The sequence below is a fragment of the Octopus bimaculoides genome, chromosome 20 (assembly GCF_046866305.1).
Source record: "Octopus bimaculoides isolate indiv1 chromosome 20, ASM4686630v1, whole genome shotgun sequence".
Taxonomy (NCBI): Eukaryota; Metazoa; Mollusca; class Cephalopoda; order Octopoda; family Octopodidae; genus Octopus; species Octopus bimaculoides.
In genome coordinates this window covers 12,111,009-12,136,512 of record NC_142947.1, presented here as the reverse complement: position 1 = coordinate 12,136,512, position 25,504 = coordinate 12,111,009, and the positions used below count along the sequence as shown (strand labels likewise).

The 25,504-nt window shown below is 36.7% G+C and overlaps 1 long non-coding RNA gene across 1 annotated transcript in view; it reads right to left on the bottom strand.

The window, feature by feature from the left end:
* LOC149131594 (uncharacterized) overlaps positions 1-23,259 on the bottom strand; it is a 23,859-nt gene extending 600 nt beyond the window's left edge. The window contains exons 1-2 of the long non-coding RNA XR_016237505.1: positions 22,929-23,259; positions 20,788-21,577 (exon numbers count right to left, since the gene is read on the bottom strand). This is a non-coding gene — a long non-coding RNA (uncharacterized LOC149131594). The remainder of the gene's footprint in view (positions 1-20,787; positions 21,578-22,928) is intronic.
* Positions 23,260-25,504: the final 2,245 nt, after the last annotated feature.

Genomic DNA, 25,504 nt, shown 5'->3' with positions numbered 1-25,504 from the left:
CCTCGTACTGTGTTGTTTTCGGCTTGTTTAGAAGCTTATTTCACGCCATTTTGCATTCGATATCGACCGTGGCTGCAATGCAACTAAGCAGAACCAACGAGCAGGCAAACAACAATGCCAAACGAGAATGATGAAACAAAAAATGCTGGGTGTTTAAGGCGTTGTAGGAGAGAGAGAGAGAGAGAGAGAGAGAGAGAGAGAAAGAGGGGGGGATAAGGGCGAAGTGTTACGAAAGAACGTGATAGAATGGTTGAGAGAGAGAGAGGGGGGTGAGGAAGAGCTGTGTAAGAGAGAAAATGTACGAAAAGTCTCGTGTATGTGAGAGTAAGTTACGTAGTGTATGAAGGAAGCCGTTGTTCAATTTAGATGAAGAGTTTCAAAAGAAGATGGAAGTAGAAGGATATGAGAAAGAATGAAAGAGAGAAAGAGGGACGGAGGGATTAAAGAGGGCAAAAGGGAGTCGGGAATGAAAGCTTGTTGTTTGTGTGTGTGAGAGAGAGAGAGAGAGAAATAGACAGAGAGACAAAGAGAGGCGGGAGACAAAGAGAGGTGAGTACTGGAAAATGTTTGGTAAGAGTGAGGAAAATGCTGTGATACAGAACAACGAATAGGTGGAGAGAAACTACGCGAGAATGATGAAGGAAATTGTATGAGGAAGGAGAGAGTGAGAAGGAGATATATAGAAAGTATTGAGAAAGAGAGAGGGAGAGGGGGAGAGGGAGAGAGAGAGAGAGATGATGGTAAAGGTGTTTAAATGTATTGAGACGAAAGGATGAGGTCAATTGGTTGTGAGAGGAGTACTTGTAAAAAGAAGGAAGAGAGGTACTGAAAATTGCAGGGAAAGAAGGAGAACGTACGAAGGAGCTGTGTCAGAAGTGTTATGTGAGAGAGCAAGTGAGAGAGAGAGAGAGAGAGAGAGCAAGTGAGTGAGAGAGAGAGAGAGAGAGAAAGGCAGGGATAGAAGAACAGACAGACATTCACTGACAGACAGACAGGTTTGACTAACAAACAGATAGGCTCAGAAGAGCAGGAGTACTGTGTATTTTCCATTGAAGAATTAAAGATAGGCCAGATTCTACTGTCAACACGTGACTGTTCTGGGTTAGTTTACTCTGTCAGTAAGAGTACTAAAACTCTGCTGAGAAGAGGATGCTTCAATGTGGTTGGTCGCTACGCAAGAAATAACCTTCATGAAATCCCATGCTCTATAGGATAAGGTAACCATTGAGACATTAAAATACACACACACTCATACACACACGCACACACACACACACACGCACACACACGATGGACTCATTTCAGTTTCCGTTTACCAAATCCAATCACAAGGCTTTGGTCGGCCCGAGGCTATAGTAGAAGACACTTGCCCAAACTGCCAGGAAAGCATGTGATTGGGAAGCAAATTTCTTACCACACAACCACACCTGCGCATATACATACCTATATATATATATATATATATATATATATATATATATATATATATATATGTAAAATATAATATATATATATGTAAAATATAATATATATATATATATATATATATATATATATGTAAAATATAATATATATATATATATATATATATATATATATATATGTAAAATATAATATATATATATATATATATATATATATATATATATATATGTAAAATATAATATATATATATATATATATATATATATATATATATATGTAAAATATAATATATATATATATATATATATATATATATATATATATATATGTAAAATATAATATATATATATATATATATATATATATATATATATATATATATATGTAAAATATAATATATATATATATATATATATATATATATATATGTAAAATATAATATATATATATATATATATATATATGTAAAATATAATATATATATATGTAAAATATAATATATATATATATATATATATATATATATATATATATATATGTAAAATATAATATATATATATGTAAAATATAATATATATATATATATATATATATATATATATATATATATATATATATATATATATATATATGTAAAATATAATATATATATATGTAAAATATAATATATATATATGTAAAATATAATATATATATATGTAAAATATAATATATATATATGTAAAATATAATATATATATATGTAAAATATAATATATATATATGTAAAATATAATATATATATATGTAAAATATAATATATATATATGTAAAATATAATATATATATATGTAAAATATAATATATATATATGTAAAATATAATATATATATATGTAAAATATAATATATATATATATATAATATATATATATGTAAAATATAATATATATATATGTAAAATATAATATATATATATGTAAAATATAATATATATATATGTAAAATATAATATATATATATATATAATATATATATATGTAAAATATAATATATATATATGTAAAATATAATATATATATATATATAATATATATATATGTAAAATATAATATATATATATATATAATATATATATATGTAAAATATAATATATATATATGTAAAATATAATATATATATATGTAAAATATAATATATATATATGTAAAATATAATATATATATATATATAATATATATATATGTAAAATATAATATATATATATGTAAAATATAATATATATATATGTAAAATATAATATATATATATGTAAAATATAATATATATATATATATAATATATATATATGTAAAATATAATATATATATATGTAAAATATAATATATATATATATGTAAAATATAATATATATATATATGTAAAATATAATATATATATATATGTAAAATATAATATATATATATGTAAAATATAATATATATATATGTAAAATATAATATATATATATATATATATATATATATATATATATATATATATATAAGCAATGTTAATTCTCTAAATGAAGTATTAACAGTAACTGCACGATAAAGTGTAGTATATTGCCACTTAAGTGTGGCTGACCCCTAGGGGTGGATGTTACTGTTGCTTTTAGCCCCAGGAGGACATCTCCTCCAGCTGGCTTATCGACACACGACTGTGTCCTGTTTGCCAAGGGTAGTCATCCCTCTCACCAACATCTGCAGCACGAACGGATCCGGATTTCAGGGTTATTTCCCTTCGTCGGCGTCCGATAGCCGCTGACCTTGGTGAGAGAGACAAAAACCTGGCAATCTTATATCTTGGCAAACAGGACACAGTCGTGTGTCGATAAGCCAGCTGGAGGAGATGTCCTCCTGGGGCTAAAAGCAACAGTAACATCCACCCCTAGGGGTCAGCCACACTTAAGTGGCAATATACTACACTTTATATATATATGTAAAATATAATATATATATATATATATATATATATAAAATATAATATATATATATATATATATATATATATATATATATGTAAAATATAATATATATATATATATATATATATATATATATATATGTAAAATATAATATATATATATATATGTAAAATATAATATATATATATATGTATGTATAATATTTAGTATATATAATATATATATATGTATGTATAATATATATATATGTGTGTGTGTGTATGTGTGTGTATAATATATATGTGTGTACTTATGTCCAATACATACAAGAAATCCCTTTGATATTATTATGATGATGTATAAAACCATGTCCTTTGCTGTTGAAAATCACCGAGTAATGTATGCACACCTGTACACATACACACACACACACACATTCATGATGATTGTCCCACATCCCTTTAGTTGTTTGACAGCTTATATATACAGACCAATGTAAAGGGCTATATTAACAGCAGGGTAAAATTTCATGGCGGAAGCAGAGACAATTGGGACAAAAAAACTTTGTGATGAGACAGAAGGAGAAAGGAAAGAAAAGCGAGAGCCAGAGAGAGAACGAGAGAGAGAGAGAGATAGAGAGAGAGAAGGGAAGGGAAGACCTAACAACAAGTAATATGGAAGACAGCGTGAGACAGAAAGAAGGAAGGGAGATAATGTGTGAACGAAAGAGCAAGGGAGAGCGTGTGCGAGAACGAGAATGCGTGGGTGGAGGTGTTTTTCAATTCTGTCTGACTCCAGACCACCCCCGTAGTAATTATGAGACACTGGAAATGAAGCGATTGAGGAGGTCGGTGGGATGGTACATAGACCGAGGCACGTTTTCGTCAGCTTCTTCAGAACATACGCACGCACGTACGCACGTATATATGATGTCTGCATGCAACACACACACACACACACACACACACACACACACACACACACACACACACACACACACCTGGATATGTTGATTTTTTTCCGATGAAGGCGTTGAGTATATAAATACATAGACACACATACACACATAGGCGCCCTGAATGCATTCTATGTATATCTCAGTAAATGCACCTGTCTAAAGATGGATACATTCTGATATTTGGATAGAAACATATCTGTGTCTATAAAATTACACAAGGAATCTTATTTTAAAACAGAAAAAGCAATTACAAATGAAACTATAAAAAACCAAGAACACTCAGAGAGCACAAACCTCCGCCAAGGCAACACCAACGTCCTCTCAATGATTAGCCAGAGATGATTTTTTAAATGAGAATATCTGAAATAAACTCGACTGCTCTCACGAACGAGAATTCTAAAAATGAACCTGACCGCTCTCAAAAATTAACTAAAAAAAAAAAAAACAGGAAAAATAATCCAGAATCCTTGTCTGGTACTGGATTGATCCCAAAATCTAATCAGTTCGTGCCAGCCACGAGGCCAAACATTCCTGAAAGTTTCATCCGAATCTACCCAGCGGTTCTTGAGGTATCTTGTCCACGGTCAAACAAACGAACAAACACGACTGAAAAATAATATCTCCGCCTTCGCTAAGGCTGAGGTAATAATAGCTCGTAAACTGGTGGGTTATTTACCTGCTAGATTAAGGGTTCTCACTCAACCAAATCCACTTACAAGGCTTTGGTCTATCCTAGGCTATACTAGAAGACACTTACCCAAAATGCCACGCAGTGGGACTGAACCCGGGACCATATTATTGTGAAGGAAACTTCTTACCGCACAGCCACGCCCACGTGGACTTTGTAAGCACAAAATATGTAGTAAGACATGTAGTAAGACATGTAGTAAGACATGTAGTAAGACATGTAGTAAGACATGTAGTAAGACATGTAGTAAGACATGTAGTAAGTGCGGCCAGCTGGCAGAAACGTTAGCACACCGGGCGAAATGCTTAGCGGTGTTTCGTCTGCTGTTACGTTCTGAGTTCAAATTCCGCCGAGGTCGACTTTGTCTTTCATCTTTTCGGGTCGATTAAATAAGTACCAGTAACGCACTGCGATCGTTGTAATCTACTTAATCCCTTTGTCTGTCCTTGTTTGTCCCTCTATGTTTAGCCCCCTGTGGTCAATAAAGAAATATGTAGTAAGACAATGACTAGGCGCTGCCATAAATGTGTGATGAGGAAATTCGCCGCACAACCACGTGCTTTCGGGTTCAAGACAAATAGTGCGGCCCCTCTATCAGATTTGGCGATTCTACACAGCTATAGTGCACTTCTCCACAGCTACTGACACACTCTTGTACTTTTTAGCACTATACATATATGTATGAGAAGTTTTCTCAAAAGAATCTTTTCTATTCTAGGCAGAAGGCCCGAAATTTTTAGGGGAAGGGGCCAGTCGATTAGATCAACTCTAGTACGCAACAGGTACTTAACTTATCGACCTCGAAAGAATGAAAGATGACCACGGCGGAATTTGAACTCAGAACGTAAAGGTAGATAAGACGTTTTCTCAAAATAATCTTTTCTACTCTAGGCAAAAGGCCCGACATTTTTAGGGGAGGGAGCCAGTCGATTAGATCGACTCAGTACGCAACTGGTACTTAATTTATCGACCCCGAAAGGATGAAAAGCAAAGTCGACCTCAGCGGAATTTGAACTCAGAACTCAGACGAGAAGTTTTCTCAAAATAATATAGCAGTTTTGTGGTCTTTTATAAGTATATCCATCCGCATTGAGTAAGATATACAAGAATGCTATTATAAGTAAAAGAAAAATGTACGTACAAATTTACATACATATATACATACAAAAAGAAAACAACTGACTAACCCGCGCATTACAAATACAATCGGTAAGTGAAACAGTAAAGATATTCAAGACTTTTCCTAAGTTTAAAACGTGACATTATTTTTAGCTGCATTCCAACAATTGAGTTTTGCATCTTTGTTAGAAACCATCTCCTTCCCCAAAGGAAGAATTAAAATAATTAAAACAAGAACATACATACATACATAGACAGTAGCACATTCACCTATCCATTCGTTTCCTTCACAATACCTCCACATTGTATGAACGTGCGTTTGTGTTGATGTATACAAACTTGTGTGTGCGTGTGTGTGTGTGTGTGTGTGTGTGTGTGTGTACGTGTGTGCGTAAAGCTGTGTGTTTAAGTGTATTTATTATACGACTACAAAAGATTTGCTAATACAATAGCTCTAAAATCAAAATCAAGTTGGCTGCATCTGTGAGTCCGTAGTCCGTATTCCGACTGTCTTACAATGACCTTCGCTAATAGGTCAGCTTTTGGGCCTTACTACCGAACACTATAGATTTATCATCCTTATACATACATATATATATATATATATATATATATATATATATATATATATATATATATAGTTTCATTTATTCGCATGTTATATATTTTTTATTTCATATTTTATCTAAAGCGGCAATTTCAACGTTACATCAACAGGATTCGGTTTCTCGCCCGTTTTCTATCTCGCTCTTCTATTTATATATTTATTTATTTATATATTTATTTCATTGTTGTTGTTGGTGTTGGTGGTGTTGGGGGGTGGGGTGTCTAGAGTTAGCATTTCACTTCGTTCTTACCGGGGTATCGTTATTTTTGAAGCTCGTGGTGGTCGTAGTGGTGAGAGCAGCGTATTTCATAAGGTGGTGGTGGCGGCCGTGGTGTCGATGTACAGTGTGCATTGTAGAGGCGATGATGGCTGTTGTTGTCGTTGAGGTGGCCGTGGTGATGACGGTGATTGAGGGAAGTGATGATGACGGTGGTGGTGGTGGTGACGGTGGTGACGGTGGTGGTGGTGGTAGTTGTATTGTCCATGCCTGAAGCGAGGTGCAATACAAACAATACCGTCAAACGGGAATTGGCCTGCCACTGGGAACAATTATCCATTTCCTTCCATTGATCCATTAAAATAATAATAATAATAATAATAATAATAATAACGAAATGGAACGTAAGTGATGTGATAGCGACGATTCTGGTAGTGGTCGTGGTCGTGGTCGCGGTGGTGGTCGTGGTCGCAGTGGTGGCCGTGGTGGTCGTCGTGGTAGTTTGCTGGGGTGGGAGGAGTCTTGTTGATAATGATGGTAGTGGTGGTAGTGGTGGTAGTGGTGGTGGGTGTCGCAGTAATGAAGGGAAGGTGGGCAGAAACGGAGAAGAAGAAGAGAGAAAAGACGAAAGTATGTCTGCTCACTTAGTTTCCCATTTGGTTCTGCCCCTTAATATATATGGCCTTTCAGGTGCTGCCGTCCACGGGTTTCTTATATACAATGATTCATCGCCGACCCATAGCTGAAATACCGTGAACATTCATTTACTGATATATTTATACTCATATTCTTTTATTCTATTACTTGTTTCAGTCATTTGACTGTGGCCACGCTGGAGCACCGCCTTTTTTTAGTCGAACAAATCGACCCCAGGACTTATTCGTTGTAAGCCTAGTACTTATTCTATCTGTCTTTGTTGCCGAACCGCTAAATTACGGGGACATAAACACAGCAACATCGGTTGTCAAGCGATGGTGGAGGGACAAACACAGACACAGAAATACATACATACACACACACAAATATATATATATATATATATATATATATATATATGACTGAAACAAGTAAAAGATAAAACATTGTGCCAATGTAAGAAACAGATATTTTTGCCAGCTCTTTGAGGTCGGATTTCGCCTGTGACGCCACTGGTGACAAGTAATGTCATTGCCTTTTCCTTGGACAACATCGATGACAGGAATAGAAGAAAAATGTCTGTAGCTGCAACAATGGGGCCCCTATGGAATAAAATTTAAAACAAAAGAGAAAAAAGAAAAAAAATCTTAGCCAAGATTTGTGCCATTGACAGTTATTTTCCAGTTCATCTCTAATCGAGAGGGGTTTGGATTTAGCATTTCCTGTAATTTTATTACGGTGTATCATGTTCACAGCATATCCTTATTTCCAACACATATTAACTCTTATTATAAGGATAGCTCATACATCCGGCTAAATCCGAGAGCATTGTCACTATAAGTGCGTTTCAACCAGAGCGTTGCGTCATCTATTTTTTTTCTTTTTTTTTCATTGTAGCACTTGGGTAAAAAATAATAATGATTTCTAACATGGCTGTCGGTCTGGCTTGATTGCATATTTTCAAATATCTTTTTGTACTCGCATTAGATGTATTTATAACCATTATTTCTTCACTTGCGATTGTCTGGAGGGCCAATCACAGGATCAGTTATTTTTCAATCACTGTTTTTCTTACATAGGAAGCGACGGATTTTGTCTTAATATGCGGCTGGCAACGGATACATGCCACAGACAAAACTTGACGCGGCGGAAATGAACGTCTAGCATTGTTAATGCTGCTACGGAACGATATGTGCATACAGAATTCGTATGTGCATACGGATATGATCCCATGAAATAAATTGCATTTGTCTTTCCCTACGTATCTGCATCCAATATGACACACAGGGAACTATTTTAATTTAATACTATTTCTGGAGTGGCAGTGTGGTAAGTAGCTTGCTTACCAACCACATGGTTCCGGGTTCATTCCCACTGCGTGGCACCTTGGGCAAGTGTCTTCTACTATAGCCTCGGGCCGATCAAAACCTTGTGAGTGGATTTGGTAGACGGAAACTGAAAGAAGCCCGTCGTATATATGCATATACATATATATGTGTGTGTGTTTGTGTGTGTCTGTGTTTGTCCCCCCAACATCGTTTGACAACCGATACTGGTGTGTTTACGTCCCCGTAACTTAGCGGTTCGGCAAAATTGACCGATAAAACAAGTACTAGGCTTACAAGGAATAAGTCCTGGGGTCGATTTACTCGACTAAAGGCGGTTCTCCAGCATAGTCGTAGTCAAATGACTGAAACAAGTAAAAGAGTAAAACGATACATACATATATATATATATATATATATATATATATATATATATATATATATATATATATATATATATATACGTATGTACGTATGCATATATACATATATGTATATTCATATATATATATATATATGTATATATATGTATATACATATATTCATATATATATATATATATATATATATATGTATATATATGTATATACATATATGCATATATATATATATATATATATCGTATTATGATTTTTCACAAACTCAGCAAGAAGCAACCTGACTCATACATTCTTCTTCGCTTAGCATCTGTCTCAATGATGCCATACTCTTTCCCACATACGAGCGGTAATGCTAACATCGTATTGCGCGATGTATTCTGGGATATCACAATACAATATACTATTATACATATATTTATCTTTCATTTGTCGTTCCTCTGACACATCCGCGCTAAATAATAATAATAATGATAATAATAATAATAATAATAATAATAAAATGCGATACATTTTTGTAGTGATCTGTGGGCACACCAGAATTCTTTTCATCCCACGCATATATATATATATACATATATATATATATATATATATATATATACATACATATTTATATTTATATTTGCAACAATTACGGGGGACATCTCTGCGCATTGTGAAGTTCAGTAGTCATTTGTTCGTTCAGTCGTTCTTAGTTTTAACAACAGGGGGCTACACCAGTCTTGGTCGTAACCATCTCTTCTGGGCGAGGAAATTAAAGCAAAATAAAGAACGCGTCACGAAATTAAATTTTATTTACAGGAAATGAATTACGAATTCATATATATATATATATATATATATATATATATATATATATATTTATGTATGTATATGTATATGTATATATATGGAAGTATGACGTAGTTTGCAGGAATGATATGTGGGAGCTTTAGGGCGTGGGAGATAGTTCGTTGGGTCACCCACTCAATCACGTTTGCATCTTCACATATTGTATACACCAACGTAAAAAAATATTTGTGCGTATGCCTGTACAAATTTCAAATAGTTACATATAGGTCTTTAATCTTTCACAACGCGATCCGTTTTTTTTTGGCACATTACATAATTTTGTTATGTCTGTGTGTGTGTGTGTGTGTGTGTGTGTGTGTGTGTGTGTGCGCGCGCGCGTGTATGTATGTATGTATGTATGCATATATGTGTATGTATGTGTATATATATATATATATGTATACATGTATGTATATATATATGCATGTATATACATGTATACCTGCTCAAGTTCAATTCTCTTGAGCACTACGAAGTTTATTCTATACAGAGAATACCCCCCTCTATCTCTCTCTCTCTCTCTCTCTCTCTCTCTCTATATATATATATATATATATATATATATATATATATATATATATATATAGAGAGAGAGAGAGAGAGAGAGAGAGAGAGAGAGAGATATGTACATATATATATACATAGACACACACACACACACATACATATATATATATATATATATATCAAAGGCAAATCCTGGTCATCATCATCACTTGGGCTCATCACAGATTTCGCACAACTCACATGCCTGCCCGAAGTCGAAGCATTCCAAGTTTTTCCGCTTTATTTCTAGCCCCCGATGGCTTATTTTTTAATATATCAAGCACTATGTTTTTTCTCCATTTCTAAGCTAAGAGTTGAAATAGAGCAGCCATCCAAAATACATTCGGTTTGGCCATTGGTACAAGAGAAAATAGAAACAGAAGCGATGAAATTCTGCTGGGAAAGTGTCGTACGTAGCACTGTAAACAATAATAGTAGCAGCTGCCAGATCAAAAAGGGAAACTTGAAGTTTCTGTTAATTAAAGCTTTGCTGAAGGTGAGACTTCGAAGTAGGACCTTGTATTGTAATACAAGGCAGTTTTAACTCACCCGGAAGTCTAGCTTAGTTTGGAAGTCAGGTAACAAGCTGTTGCTTGCTAAATTTAATTCGTTCCGATGAAACACTGTTACAAAGGCTACCAGAGAAATAACAATAATAATAATAATAATAATAATATTAATACCGACAACATCAGCAACTACAACAACAATAATAATAACTGAATTAACCAACGAAATCAAAAGATCTTGTTTATTCAGTTCAATTAAAAAGAAAAACATTGTTTTATCACTGCTTTTATGTCTTTAAGACTATATAATTAAATATATTGGAGCACCGTGTATTGTGCGTGTATATAATAGAATTATACACAGGATATTCTAAATCAAACACCTTTGGGTGTGTATGTACATACGTATGTGTATGCATACGTGTGTGTGTCTTTGCGTACGCACGCTTCTTTTTTAGTATGTGCTAACATGGCCTTTTGATGACTTCTATCAGTAGTGAAGTGTCCACATTGTTATAAAGCGATTTCATTTAAAAGAAATCAAACAGTCAATTAATTGGTTATTTATGCCCAGTAATATCAGATTTTTCTTTTGCAAACAATATCCTTGATTTTTTTTGATTTTTTAAAATCTTTTACTTGCTTCAGTCATTGGGATTGCGGCCATGCTGGAGCACCGCCTTGGAAGATTTTTAGTTTATTTTATTTTTTTAATTTTTAGCGAACAAATCGATGCCAGTAATGTCATTTTTGCCGAACCGCTAAATCACGGTGGCGTTAACGAAACCAGCGCCTGTTGTCAAGCGGTGCTGGACAGCACCTACAGACACAAAGAAATACACATACACATACACACACACTCACATATATACACACACACACATACACGCGCGCACGTACGCACACGCATTCATATACATACGATGGGCTTCCACACAGTTTCCGTTTACCAGTTTCACTCACAAGGCATTGGTCGATCCGGGGTTATTAGAAGAAAATATTACCTAATGTGCCGCGCAATGGAACTGAGCCCGAAACAGCATGATTATAAAACGTGCTTCTGAATCACACAACCATATCGAGCCAACAAACTGTACAGGCGCTATTACCTGCTAGAAATAGAAACCAAATATCTATCAACTCCCACCCTAACGCCTTACAAAAAATAAAAACAGGTATGTTGGATAATGTGATCCAAGAATACACTATATTTAGGAGTGGAAATATAAAAACAGTGTGGTGGGAGGACCCAGAATTGTCCCAAATACAACACTGTTGGTCATGGGTCTGCTTGATCACGGCTAACCTAGGGTTAAATAATCCCGGTCATCTTCCTTGAGAGGTTCATATTAAATTAATCATTGTATGATATGGCACTTCGTCGCTTACGACGGCAAGGGTTCCACTTGAACCGACCAACGGAACCCTCAGCTCGTGAAATAACGTGCAAGTGGCCCTCGCACCCTTAACGCAGTTCTTAACGACACACTGAATGGGACAAGGCTGGCCCTCTGAAATACATGTACTACTCATTTTTTCAGCCAGCTGAGTGGGTTGGTGTATAGCGCGAAATAAAGCGACTTGCTCAAGGACATAAAACACCGCCGAATATAGAACTCGTGGCCTTACGAACGTGAGTTCTACACCCGAACCACTGAGCCACGCGCCTTGTTGTATACCATTTGGCTAAACGCTGATTACCGGAAGTAACCTTTCTAAAGCCTTATCTTGATTTGTTAAGGATCAAATCTATTTTGCTACTCTGTTAGTTTTTCTTCCCCCAACCTCTCTCTCTCTCTCTCTCTCTTTTCCTTCTCCCTTTATTTTTGACCCCACCCCACCCCACCCCCACCATTTTCTCCCCCTTCTCTCACTTTCTCTCTCTCTCTCTCTCTCTCTCTCTCTCTCTCTCTCTCTCTCTGTAATAAATGGGCTCCATTAGTTTCTGTTAAGTTATTTAACACAGATAAAAGTTGTCAGCCGCATGAAAGGGTCAGAAGTAAGGTCCCTACGTTTTATTAACTTACACCAGGCGTAAGGGTTGTCTGAGCCCTAATAAACCTTTGATCAATAACGACCATTTAAAACACCATGCTAACACAGTTGTAGAGAGCAGTATACATATATATATATATATATATATATATATATATATAGTTAGTGACTCGGCGTAAAGTCAATATTTTCTTAAAACCCATTGTTTGTGTATGCCATTTGATGAAGTGAAATGTAGGTATGGTCTACATCACAGAGATGCGCGCGCGGTGTGTGTGTGTGAATCTACGTGTGTGTGTTGGGTACGTGTGTGAGTCAACGCGTAAGCGTGTGTGTGTGTACCTGTTTGTGTGTTCGTGCGTTGGTGTGTTTTGACGAGGTGTTAGGTCAGTTTTGTACGCAAAATCGACTCATTGCATTTTTATTGAACTTCGTTAAGATGAAAGGAAACTGATGCGATCTGGATCACTTTCAAGTTACAAATGGGATGATAGAATATTATACACACACACAGACACACACGCACATATGTATTTGTGTATATGTGTGTATGTATGTGTAACATATATATGTTGTGTATGTATGTATATATATATATATGCAAGTTTATATGCGTATATATATATGCATGTGTATATACTTATATATATATATATATATATATATATATGCATGTGTATATACACACACATATATATATATATATATATATATATAAATTATATGTATGTATACATATATATATGCATGTATGTATGTATGTATCAATGTATTATGTATATATATATATCTATATGCATGTATGTATGTATACTTGTCCCTCGGTTTACCCGATACTCGCTTAGCACGGTTTCACTTTAGGATGTTTTTTTTTTCTTCGGCTTGATTTTGATTTTTATTTTTTTATCATTATCTTATTTCATAATAGTCATAATGAACAAAGCCCAGATAAAACACATTTCCTCCATCTTGTTTGTTTATATTGCCAAAGTGTGACTGTGTGGTAAGAAGATTGCTTCCCAACCACATGGTTCCGTATTCAGTCCCACTCCGTAGCACCTTCGGTAAGTGCCTTGTACTTTAGCTTAAGTCCGACCAAAATCTTGTGAGTGGATTTGGTGAACGAAAACAGAATACGACTCGTCGTTTACATGTACAAACGTGTGTGTGTGTGTGTGTGTGTGTGTGTGTGTGTGTGTGTGTGTGTGTGTGTGTGTGAGAGAGAGACAGAGTATGTGTGCGCGCATGCCTCTATTTGGGTGTGAGTCTTTGTGTCTATGTTGGTCTTCCACCACCGCTTGACAACCGGTGTTGATGTGTTTACGCCCCTGTAATTTAGCGGATTGCCTCGATGTCTCCTCGACAGGATATTCATCCAACACAGTCGCGATCGATAACCAAACCGAGGAGAAGCGTTTGTTAGTTGACATCATCCGTAGACAGTTTAATTTCTAAGAAATGAAACCCATTAGATTTCAATTCGACTATTTATTATTGCTGCCGGAAGCTGGCCCGCCAATCGTCGTAAAGTCGATCGGTCGTAAGTCGGGTAGGTTGTAAGTCGACGACGACCTCTGTATACATATATGTGTGTGTGTGTGTCAGAGAGAGAGAGAGAGAGAGAGAGAGAGAGAGAGAGAGCGAGAGCAAGATAGGGTTGTGTAATGTATTGTGTATAATCACAGATATATACATATGTGTGTAAATATGCTTCTATGTGTGTATATATGCGTATGAGTGTGTGTGTGTATGTATGTGTATACGTGTGTGCATAGATAGACAGATAGATAGATACGTTTCCGAGTAATTAACGAGGGGGGACAGGAATACACACAGTTTTCTTTCTATTTGCCACTGTACTGAGCAGATGTATATATTAGGAACACAGCATTAAGGTCACACGGCCACAGCAGGTCAAATCTTGCCAAGTTGAGGTCTTCCACCAAAGCTTGTAGACAATTAACATTCCTTAGATGTGGTCTATGGACGAGGGAAAGTGCTATTAGTTAGATTTCTGGAACGGAATTCGCGTATTCGGCAGGTCATCCCGAGATGAACATCTGTACTTGTGTTTATAGTCTGTCAAAATATGTTTGGACTAATTACAATCGTTAGAAGCAATAATCATTCTATTTATTTCTATACCTCCTTCTTACTGGCTGTTGTTGTGGAGGCGCAATGGCCCAGTGGTTAGGGCAGCGGACGCGTGGTCATAGGATCGCGGTTTCGATTCCCAGACCGGGCGTTGTGAGTGTTTATTGAGCGAAAACACCTTGTGTGTGTTTGTGTGTGTGTCTGGTTTCTCCCCCCCCCTCGCTTGACAACCGGTGTTGATTTGTACACATCACCGTAACTTAGCGGTTCGACCTGAGACACCGATGGAATAAGTACCAAGCTATATATATATATATATATATACAAAAAAAATAAGACCAGGGGTCGATTCGTTCGACTAAAATTCTTCGGGGCAGTGCTCCAGCATGGGCGCAGTCTAATGACTGAAGCAAAGAAAATATAAAACATACATACATACATATATACACACGCACTCACATGTATATACGGTCGGAACGTAGTCACGAAAAAGGCGCCCATATAGAGATCATGATACACGGACACACATATGTTGTTGGCACTCCGTCGCTTACGACGTCGAGGGTTCCAGTTGATCCGATCAACGGAACAGCCTGCTCGTGAAATTAACGTACAAGTGGCTGAGCACTCCACAGACACGTTTACCCTTAACGTAGTTCTCGGGGATATTCAGCGTGACACAGAGTGTGACAAGGCTGACCCTTTTTGAATTACAGGCACAACAGAAACAGGAAGTAAGAGTGAAAGAAAGTTGTGGTGAAAGAGTACAACAGGGTTCGCCACCATCCCCTGCCGGAGCCCCGTGGAGCTTTAGGTGTTTTCGCTCAATAAACACTCACAACGCCCGGTCTGGGAATCGAAACCGCGATCCTATGACCGCGAGTCTGCTGCCCTAACCACTGAGCCATTGCGCCTCCACACACACATATACATGTACACTTACATACAACACTATACACAGCCGTAGCTTTTCTCCGTCAAGCCTTTCCCCCCCCCCTCCTTCTGCTCCTTCTCTTCCTCTTCTCACCCCATGTATTCATCTTCGTCTTCTTTCTCTCAATTCTGCAACCAACACCCACCCACCCACCCACGCAACCGTCCCAATCACCCGCAGTCCAGTAACTTCTTCCTCTTCTACTTCCTCGTTTATCCAGGCCACTGTTGACCTCCGCCGTTGACTACCCCGTTCGTCATACCCTGTCAAATTCTTCTTCTACTTCTACTCCTCCTCCTCCTCCTCCCCCTCTTCATTTTAACGGTGTTCCCGCTGAGATGTCCGGCCGTAGAGGTCGGCGTGCTTGCACACGCTGCCTTATATAAAAGAAAACAATATTATATATGAAAAGGCGACATGGATGAAAGGAATCGTACTGGTTTCCGACGGTAAACACCTCTGTCGGAAATGTCCAGATAATTTCAATGTCCACCAGCATCTGACCGCAATCAACTCTCTAATGACAGCTAAACTCTGATAACTACCGACTTTGTTGTACGTCTATTAATTTGTCTGTCTCGATTCGCCGCCAAAATATTTACAGGAGGTGGTCATCTTTATCAATCTATCACAAACTTTTTTTAGTCAGTGATATTATTAATGATGTCTTTCACCGTCACCAGACCACATAGACGGAGCTAGTTAGATAGATAGATAGATAGATACCTCACAAAGACATATATATATGTGTGTGTGTGCGTGTGTGTGCGTGTGTGTATGTATATATATATATATATATATATATATAATAGTATATCAGATATATATACATATATATATATATATATATATATATATAATAGTATATCAGATATATATACATATATATATATATATATATATATATATATATATATATATATATATATAATAGTATATCAGATATATATACATATATATATATATATATATATATATATATATATATATATAATAGTATATCAGATATATATATATATATTGATGGTTTTTAAAATGAGAACGGAAAATAATCTCAAGATTCAAGAATTCACCAAACTTGACATACCATAAGGTATCTTCTATCCATCTATTTGTTTGTCTGCCTGTCGGTCTGTCTATGTATGTATGTATGTATCTATCTATCTATCTATCTGTCTATTTATCTATCTATCTATCTATCTATCTATCTATCTATCTATCCACATAACTATCTAGCTATATACGTATATATTTACACATGCGCACGCATACATACGCGTGCACACACACATACACACACATACACTTGGTATATAAGCATGGCTGCGTCTGAATATATATATCTGTGTGTGCGTGTCTTTACTTGGTTAACCCCTACAAATTTCCACCCGCCTAGCTGCACTAATCTAATGATGCTTGCATTCAAGCTTACATCTATTGTCCGCAGTCATGTAGCTGAATAAGATTGATAGCCGCCGACCACCCAACAGGCAATATTCTGACACAGCCAGAGTCGGACAGAGCAACCACAGAATCGAGAGCCACCACAGTCGTCTCGGTCACCAGACAACACGGTTTCGCTTCCCACTTGTGGTGGCTGGCTCTCAAGATTTATTTACCCAGCAAGTGATTCTATTTTCAATGCATATACGTCACAACCATTTTTTTCCCTGCCTTTTACAGGAAAAGTTAACTTTATTTCAGTTCTCGGTTTAAAATGATGAAAAAGAAAAGAAGAAAAGAAAAAGAGAAAAAATATAGACGCAAAAGTGGCTGTGTGTTAAGTTGTTTGCTTACCAGCCACATGGTTCCGGGCTCAGTTCCACTGCGTGGTACCTTGGGCAAGTGTCTTCTACTATAGCCTCGGGTCGACCAAAGCCTTGTGAGTGCATTTGGTAGACGGAAACTGAAAGAAGCTTGTCGTATATATGTATATGTATGTGTGTGTTTGTGTGTGTGTGTTTGTCCCCCCAACATCGCTTGACAACCGATGCTGGTGTGTTTACGTCCCCGTAATCTTTCGGTTCGGCAAAAGACATCTATAGAATAAGTACTAGGCTTACAAACAATAAGTCCCGGAGTTGATTTGCTCGACCAAAGGCGGTGCTCCAGCATGGTCGCAGTCAAATGACTGAAACAAGTAAAAGAGAAACAAGAGCACTCAGAGAGCGCAAACCTCCGCCAAGGCAACACCAACGTCCTCTCGAGAACTACATTGTACAATTTCCACCTCTATCACCATATCCACTATGACCTCAGCCAGTACTAGCAATGCTTGCAGAACCTCCACCACTACATCGTCAACAACAACAACAACACTACCACTACAAACAACCGCCCCTGTCCACCTCCCCCCCCCAGCATTACCAACAACGAAGAGGGAGCTTTATGTTGTTCAACTTACTAAAAATACCAGCCAAGTGTACCTCGTATTTGTCTATTATATTGTTGTTGTCCTTTTCAGTGTTATGTAGACATGGTGAAGGCTCGACTGGTGTTTCTAGCAGTACGAGCAACATGTAGAAACGCTTCCACTGTCCCACCCCACGGCAACATTTGCATTTGTTGTTGTTTGGAGAGTGTGGTAAGGGTAGCTCCATCCATCGGGCACTTCGTGGGGGGGGGGGAGAAATATATATAGAGCTGCTCTGTTGCTGTCACTTGTCACCAGTATTGGCTATCGTTGTTCTCCGTCTTCTTGCCCTCCCCTCGTCCCATGCTTCAATACTGCTACTCTTCTTCTCCTTCTCCTCTTCCTTTTTCTACTACTACTACTACTACTACTACTACCACCACCACCACCACTACTACTACTACCACCACCACCACCACTACTACACTACTACAGCATAACTATTACTACTAATATTACTACTACTACTACTACTACTACTACTACTACAGTAATAACTACTACTATTACAACAATACTACTACTACTACTGGAGTTTGTCGTTATCACATATTACCCCAAGTTTTCACCTCATAAAATCCACCCCCTTTTCTCGTTTATTGAGTTCTTTCTTTTTGCCACCCATCCCCTTCTCTTATTATTCTCCTTAGACTTTCATCAACCCTTGATCCACCTACCTCCTCCCCCCAACCCTCGCTATTATTTATATCTTACACCCTCACTCCCCACCCTCTTCATTTTTCTTCGCTGTATATCTTTATCTATCCGAGGAATCTTCCTTCCGTTGCAATACAATCATCAAAGAAGCAGCAGACATGCCGCATTCCAAAAACTACAAACACAAACACAGAAAAAATAAAATAAAAAGTCAATAAAAAAAAATAAACAGACAAACAAAAAACAGCATCTACCCGTTCCCCGACCCCACTCTTTAAATCACGCTCTCCCTTTCTCACGATACACCCAGTGGTCAAATGACTGACTAAAGAATGTGAAACAAAAGAGGGTGGGGTGAGATATGGAGGGGGGATTTGGAGACAGGGGCGGGGGTGATCTGTAAATTGTGTGTAAATAAGCGAAAGAGAACATTGAACGAAAGAATAAGAGCGTAAGCGAGTAATATTTAGAGACTGAAAGATAGAGAGTAAACGATATATATATATATATATATATATATATATATATATATATAGATATATAGATATAGATATAGATAGATAGATAGATAGTGGAGGGAGAGAGAGAGAGAGAGAGAGATAGGTAGAAAAGAAGTGGTGGGAGGAGAACAGCAGGGTGTCAGGAAGTGCATGTTAAAGGTCGGAATTGAAATTCTTTTATTCCTCGAAGATATCGGGATCTAACCTCCATCCGTACCCACCACCACTGATCTCACCGCCAGTACTACCACCACCAGCGCAGCAACAAGTGATGATAGTAGTAGGAGTAATTGTGATAGTGGTATTAGTGGTAGCCACCACTACAACGAATTCCTTCCTTTTCGATTCATACCAACTGCTACTGAGGCACCAAACTGGTAGAATCGTTAGCACACCGGACAAAATGCTTATCGGTGTTTCGTCCGTCTTAACGTTCTGAGTTCAAATGCCGCCGAGGTCGACTTTGCTTTTCATCCTTCTGGAGTTGATAAATTAAGTACTAGTTGCGTGCTGAGGTCGATCTAATCGACTGGCTCCCTCCCGCCAAAATTTCGGGCCTTGTGCCTAAGTAGAAAAGAATCGTTAGCACACCGGACAAAACGCTTGGCGGCGTTCCGTCCGTCTTAACGTTCTGGGTTCAAATTTCGCCAAGGTCGATTTTTCCTTTCATATTTTCGAGGTCGATAAATTAAGTACCAGTTACGTACTGGGATTGATCTAATCGACTGGCTCCCTCCCCCAGAGTAAAAAAAAATAATTATTAATAATAATAATAAATCAAATTTCTTTCCCTAGTCATACAATCAAAGGCTTGTCTTCCCTTGGACGGGGGGACGCTGGTCCGTTTCAGGGTTGGACCTTTTTGCCAGCTGAGTGGACTAGCTGAACGTGAAACGAAGTGTTTTGCTCAAGAACAGAACGCATCACCCGGTCCAGGAATCGAAACCAAAATCTTACGATCACGAGTTCAACTCCCCAACCACTGAGCCATGCGCCTCCACCATTATTGCTTATAATGTAGTTTATTTACCTTGTTGTTGTCGTTTTACCTTCGTCTTCCAACGTCGGCTGTAGTCTTTGTTGTCTTGGTCATTGATGTCTAACCAACTTATAGTCTTCCTTACAGGTGCTGTTGTTGTTTTTGTTGCTGTTGAAGGTTTTGCTGCTGCTGTTAGTGCTGCTGCTGCTGTTGTTGTTGTTGTTGGTCGTGGTGGTGGTGGTGATGGAAGTTTTGCTACTGTTGTTGTTGCTGTTGTTGTTGTTAATGTTGTTGTTGGTGGTGAAGGTTTTGTTGCTGCTGTTGTGGAGGAGCAGGTTTTGCTGTTGTTGTTGGTGGTGGTGGTGATGGAGGTTTTGTTGCTGTTGTTGTTAATGTTGTTGGTGGTGGTGATGGTTTTGTTGCTGCTGTAGTTGTTGCTGCTGCTGTTGTTGTTGTTGTTGATGGTGGTGGTGGCGGTTTTGCTGCTGTTGTCGTTATTCCTTAGTGGTGGTGTTGTTGCTGCTGATGTTGTCGCTGTTTTTGTTGTTGTTGTTATTGTTTATCGATACCAGTTGTTATTTACGTCCTTTTTTTTTTTTTGTCGATCTACTGTTTCACTGTTGGCTCTTGCCATTTTTTCTATAATTTTACCCCTTTTTAAAATTTTTTTCGCCAAAATACATTTTCCTTTTGTTGTTTAATTCTTCCCTCTTTTGTTTTCGTTCTTTTTTTTTTACCGCCATTGTCGTCGTCTTCGCCATCGTACTCGTCACCTCGACGACCACCACCGCCCCTGCCGCCACCGTAAACGTTGTCATTCCTTGTCGTATCGAAAAAATTGCTTAACTCAGGATAATAAGAAAAGAAATAAAAAGTTGAAGGCAAAGCGCCAACGTGCGAAATCTGTTATATTGTCACACAAACAGACTAAAAAACAAATCGGATCACAGCAGGGCATCTGAGAGGGAACTTTTGAAGAGAAAACGCATTGATTCAAATACAGTGGGTTCTGTATAGACGGGTTCCGCCCCATTTTGACGGGTTCCCTACTGTTAAGGGTTAATAAACCCTTTAACGAACACTTCAATCTCCCAGCCTCCAAATACACACAACAAATATATTATATGCTATATACTAATTATCTGACAAATCAAATTGATGGTTTTTATGGATGTAGAGATAAGTACAAGTGTAGGAGAATGGACGGCATTTTATGTGTGAGAAAGTGTGCGCGTGTACACAGTAATATACTCATACATACATACATGCATACATACATACATGCATACATACATTCAAACGTATATATATACATACATACATGTACACGTACATACATACATACATACATATATACATACATGCATGCATACATACACACATACATGTATATACACACATGTATTTCACATGTATATATATATATATATATGTGTGTGTGTGTGCGCGTGCGTATAAATGTGTATGTGTATGGACGTATATATATATATATATATATATATATATATATATATATATATGTAGATAGATAGATAGATATGCATATAGAGATATACATAAGTATATATATACACATACATATATATGTATATGTTGTGTATATAAATATAAATGTGTGCGTGTGTGCGCGCGTTTAAATGTGTATATGTTTGGACGTATATATACACATATGTAGCGTGAGGCATTTATGTATAGTAGTGCCCTTAATATAAATGTGTATATAGATAGATATACATAGAGAGATATACATAAATATATATAAACATATATATAGACACATGGATATATATATGTGTGTGTGTGTGCATATATGTATATATATATATATATGTATATATATATATATATATATACACACAGTATGGGTCTATGATTCGCTGTATTTATATAATATTATATACACGTGTTAATGATCGTATATTGCTTGTTATATGAGTACTCGTGCATATCCCATACATCAAACTGCTACGCTTACAGATACGTATATACATATGCTAAGGTACTTGTACTTATAGCTATGTAAGTGCTGAAGCATACATGAATGCATTTCTACAACGATGTGTGTGTGTGAGAGAGAGAGAGAGAGAGAGAGGGGGGGGAGAGAGAGAGAGAATTATTATGGCCGGCTCAGTTTCTTGTTGTGCCGAGTTAGCTAAGTTATGACATGCCTGAAGATGCTGTGCGAAACTTACCGGCAATAATTGGCTGACTTGGGCCAAAATGAAATATATGTAAACTATATGGTACATTCATAAAGAGGACTAATTTAGCCTTTTCTCCGTGGATTGAAAAGCATGAAGAGCGACCTTAATCGATTTTCGAACCTTTGGGGAGTTTCTCATCGGCTTTTACATTAATTTGACCAACACCAGAGACAGAAGCAGCAGTCTTTTTTATATGCCACAATTACACTAGTTTGAGAAAACATGTATGCATGCATGCATGCATTCATGTATGTATGAATGATTGAATATATATATTATTTTCTTCTATTGTTCTTTTATTGTTCAAAGCATACGGGGTCCATGATTCGATAACGTAGTGAAGACTGTTGACCATTATCTTATGATCAGGATGCCTTATGATGTCATAATCATACAATCTATATATCTCCATTTCTAAATGCTGATCTAGCCTTTCTCATGATTCCTCTTTGTCCAGCTTTGCATCGACTGTAAAGAAAAAGAATTAGTACAAAGTTAAGATAAACAGTGGAAATTTTAAAGAGATTTCTCATCAAGTTACATCAAAGGTAATGCTTTGAGACAGAAGTTTAGTTTTCTAAGTGCTTACATTCAAAGCAAAAGCATTTAAAACGGTTTAAAATCTCTCCGTGATGCAAAACGTTTCAAAGTAGGAGACGGTAAGTTACAAGAACAGTTTTTAAAGATTTCGTACCGGCTGAAGCATTAGATTGTGTCCCTCATTAAACTGATATTTGATGTAAACGAATTTTGGGATATGAATCAGGAAGCCCCAAAGATAGAGATAGGAAAGTAAAAACGAAAACGAAAAACAAATAGTAGAGGGACACATCCCTTCTATGTCAATAGACAGTTCATTTAATTACACACACGCTTACATGGGGACGTTTTGCAGGTACTGAGAAAAAAATTCTGATTAAAAATATTTCACAAAACATCATTTGGCATATCTATCTATCTTTCTATCTATCTATCTATCTATATATATATATATATATATATATATATATATGTATCTCTCTCTCTCTCTCTCTCTCTCTCTCTCTATATATATATATATATATATATATATATATATATATATATGTATCTCTCTCTCTCTCTCTCTCTCTCTCTCTCTATATATATATATATATATATATATATATATATATATATATATATATATATATATATGTGTGTGTATATCTCTCTCTCTCTCTCTCTCTCTCTCTATATATATATATATATATATATATATATATATTTATATATACACACTTATATATATATACACACACGTACGCATATTCACATATATGTATGGTATGTGAACGTGTACTTGTGTGTATGTATGTATGTGCATCCATGCATGTGCGGCGCATGCGTCAGTGTTCTGTCTGTAATCAGTTTCTGACAGCCAAGACGGTTCCAATTTGTCCATTTCTTCAAAACTGATTAGAACGTCAGTGAGAATTAGAGAACCAGGTTGATTAACTAACACCCCACTCACTCCTTCAGGCCAATCTCCACCCCCTAAGCTCCCAATCCAGGCTTTCAGACACTGCACTTAGTTGACCAATTAACCGGGTGTGTCCACTTAAGTACATATACACGTATTTATCCTTGCGTCTGGCTCTATGTAGGTTGTTGGAAGAAATCGGGTGGCGCTCTGTGAATGCGTGCTTACTCGCTTGCTTGTGGACAGGTGTTTATATGCAATCACGTGACACATATACTTGCATACTAACACACACATACATGCACAAACACACTAAAAAGAATCATTTACACAAACACAGGCATATCTACACACACACACACACACACAAAAGGAACAGGAAATATGTCTAACAATCTTTACCAATGAATAGGTTATCTGTGTGCAGAAAAGGTGTTTGCGTACCTGGAGTACGATGCAGACATTGAAAACTATCACATATAATCTATCTATCTATCTATCTATCTATCTATCTATCTATCTCCTGTCTGTCTGTCTGTCTGTCTGTCTTCTGTCTGTCTGTCTATGTCTGTCTGTTTGTCAACCTATCGATCTGTCTGTTTATATATCTATCTACACACACGCACACATACACATATGTGCGCGGTTGTGTATTAAGAAGAATGCTTCCCAACCAAATGGTTCCGGGTTCAGTCCTACTGTGTGACATCTTAAGGCCAAGGCCGACCAAAACCCAGCGAGTGGGTTTGGTAGCCGGGACCTGAAAGAAACCCGTCGAATGAATATGCTTGTACGCGCGCGCGTGGTGAGTCTTTGCGTATTCCCACACTACTACTTGACAATCGGTGCTAATGTGCTTATGTGTATGCATATATATATATATATATATATATATATATATATATATATATTAGAGAGAGAGAGAGAGAGATACAAGCATACAAAGAACCACACACGCATCTATGCAAATACACGCCCATACACAGAAATGCTCTCTCACACACACATCTATATATAAATTTAATTTGTGTATTAACCTTATAGTTTTTAATTTGTCTGTTTGTATGTATGTATGTCTGTATGTATATACCTACACACACACATACATACATAAATATATATA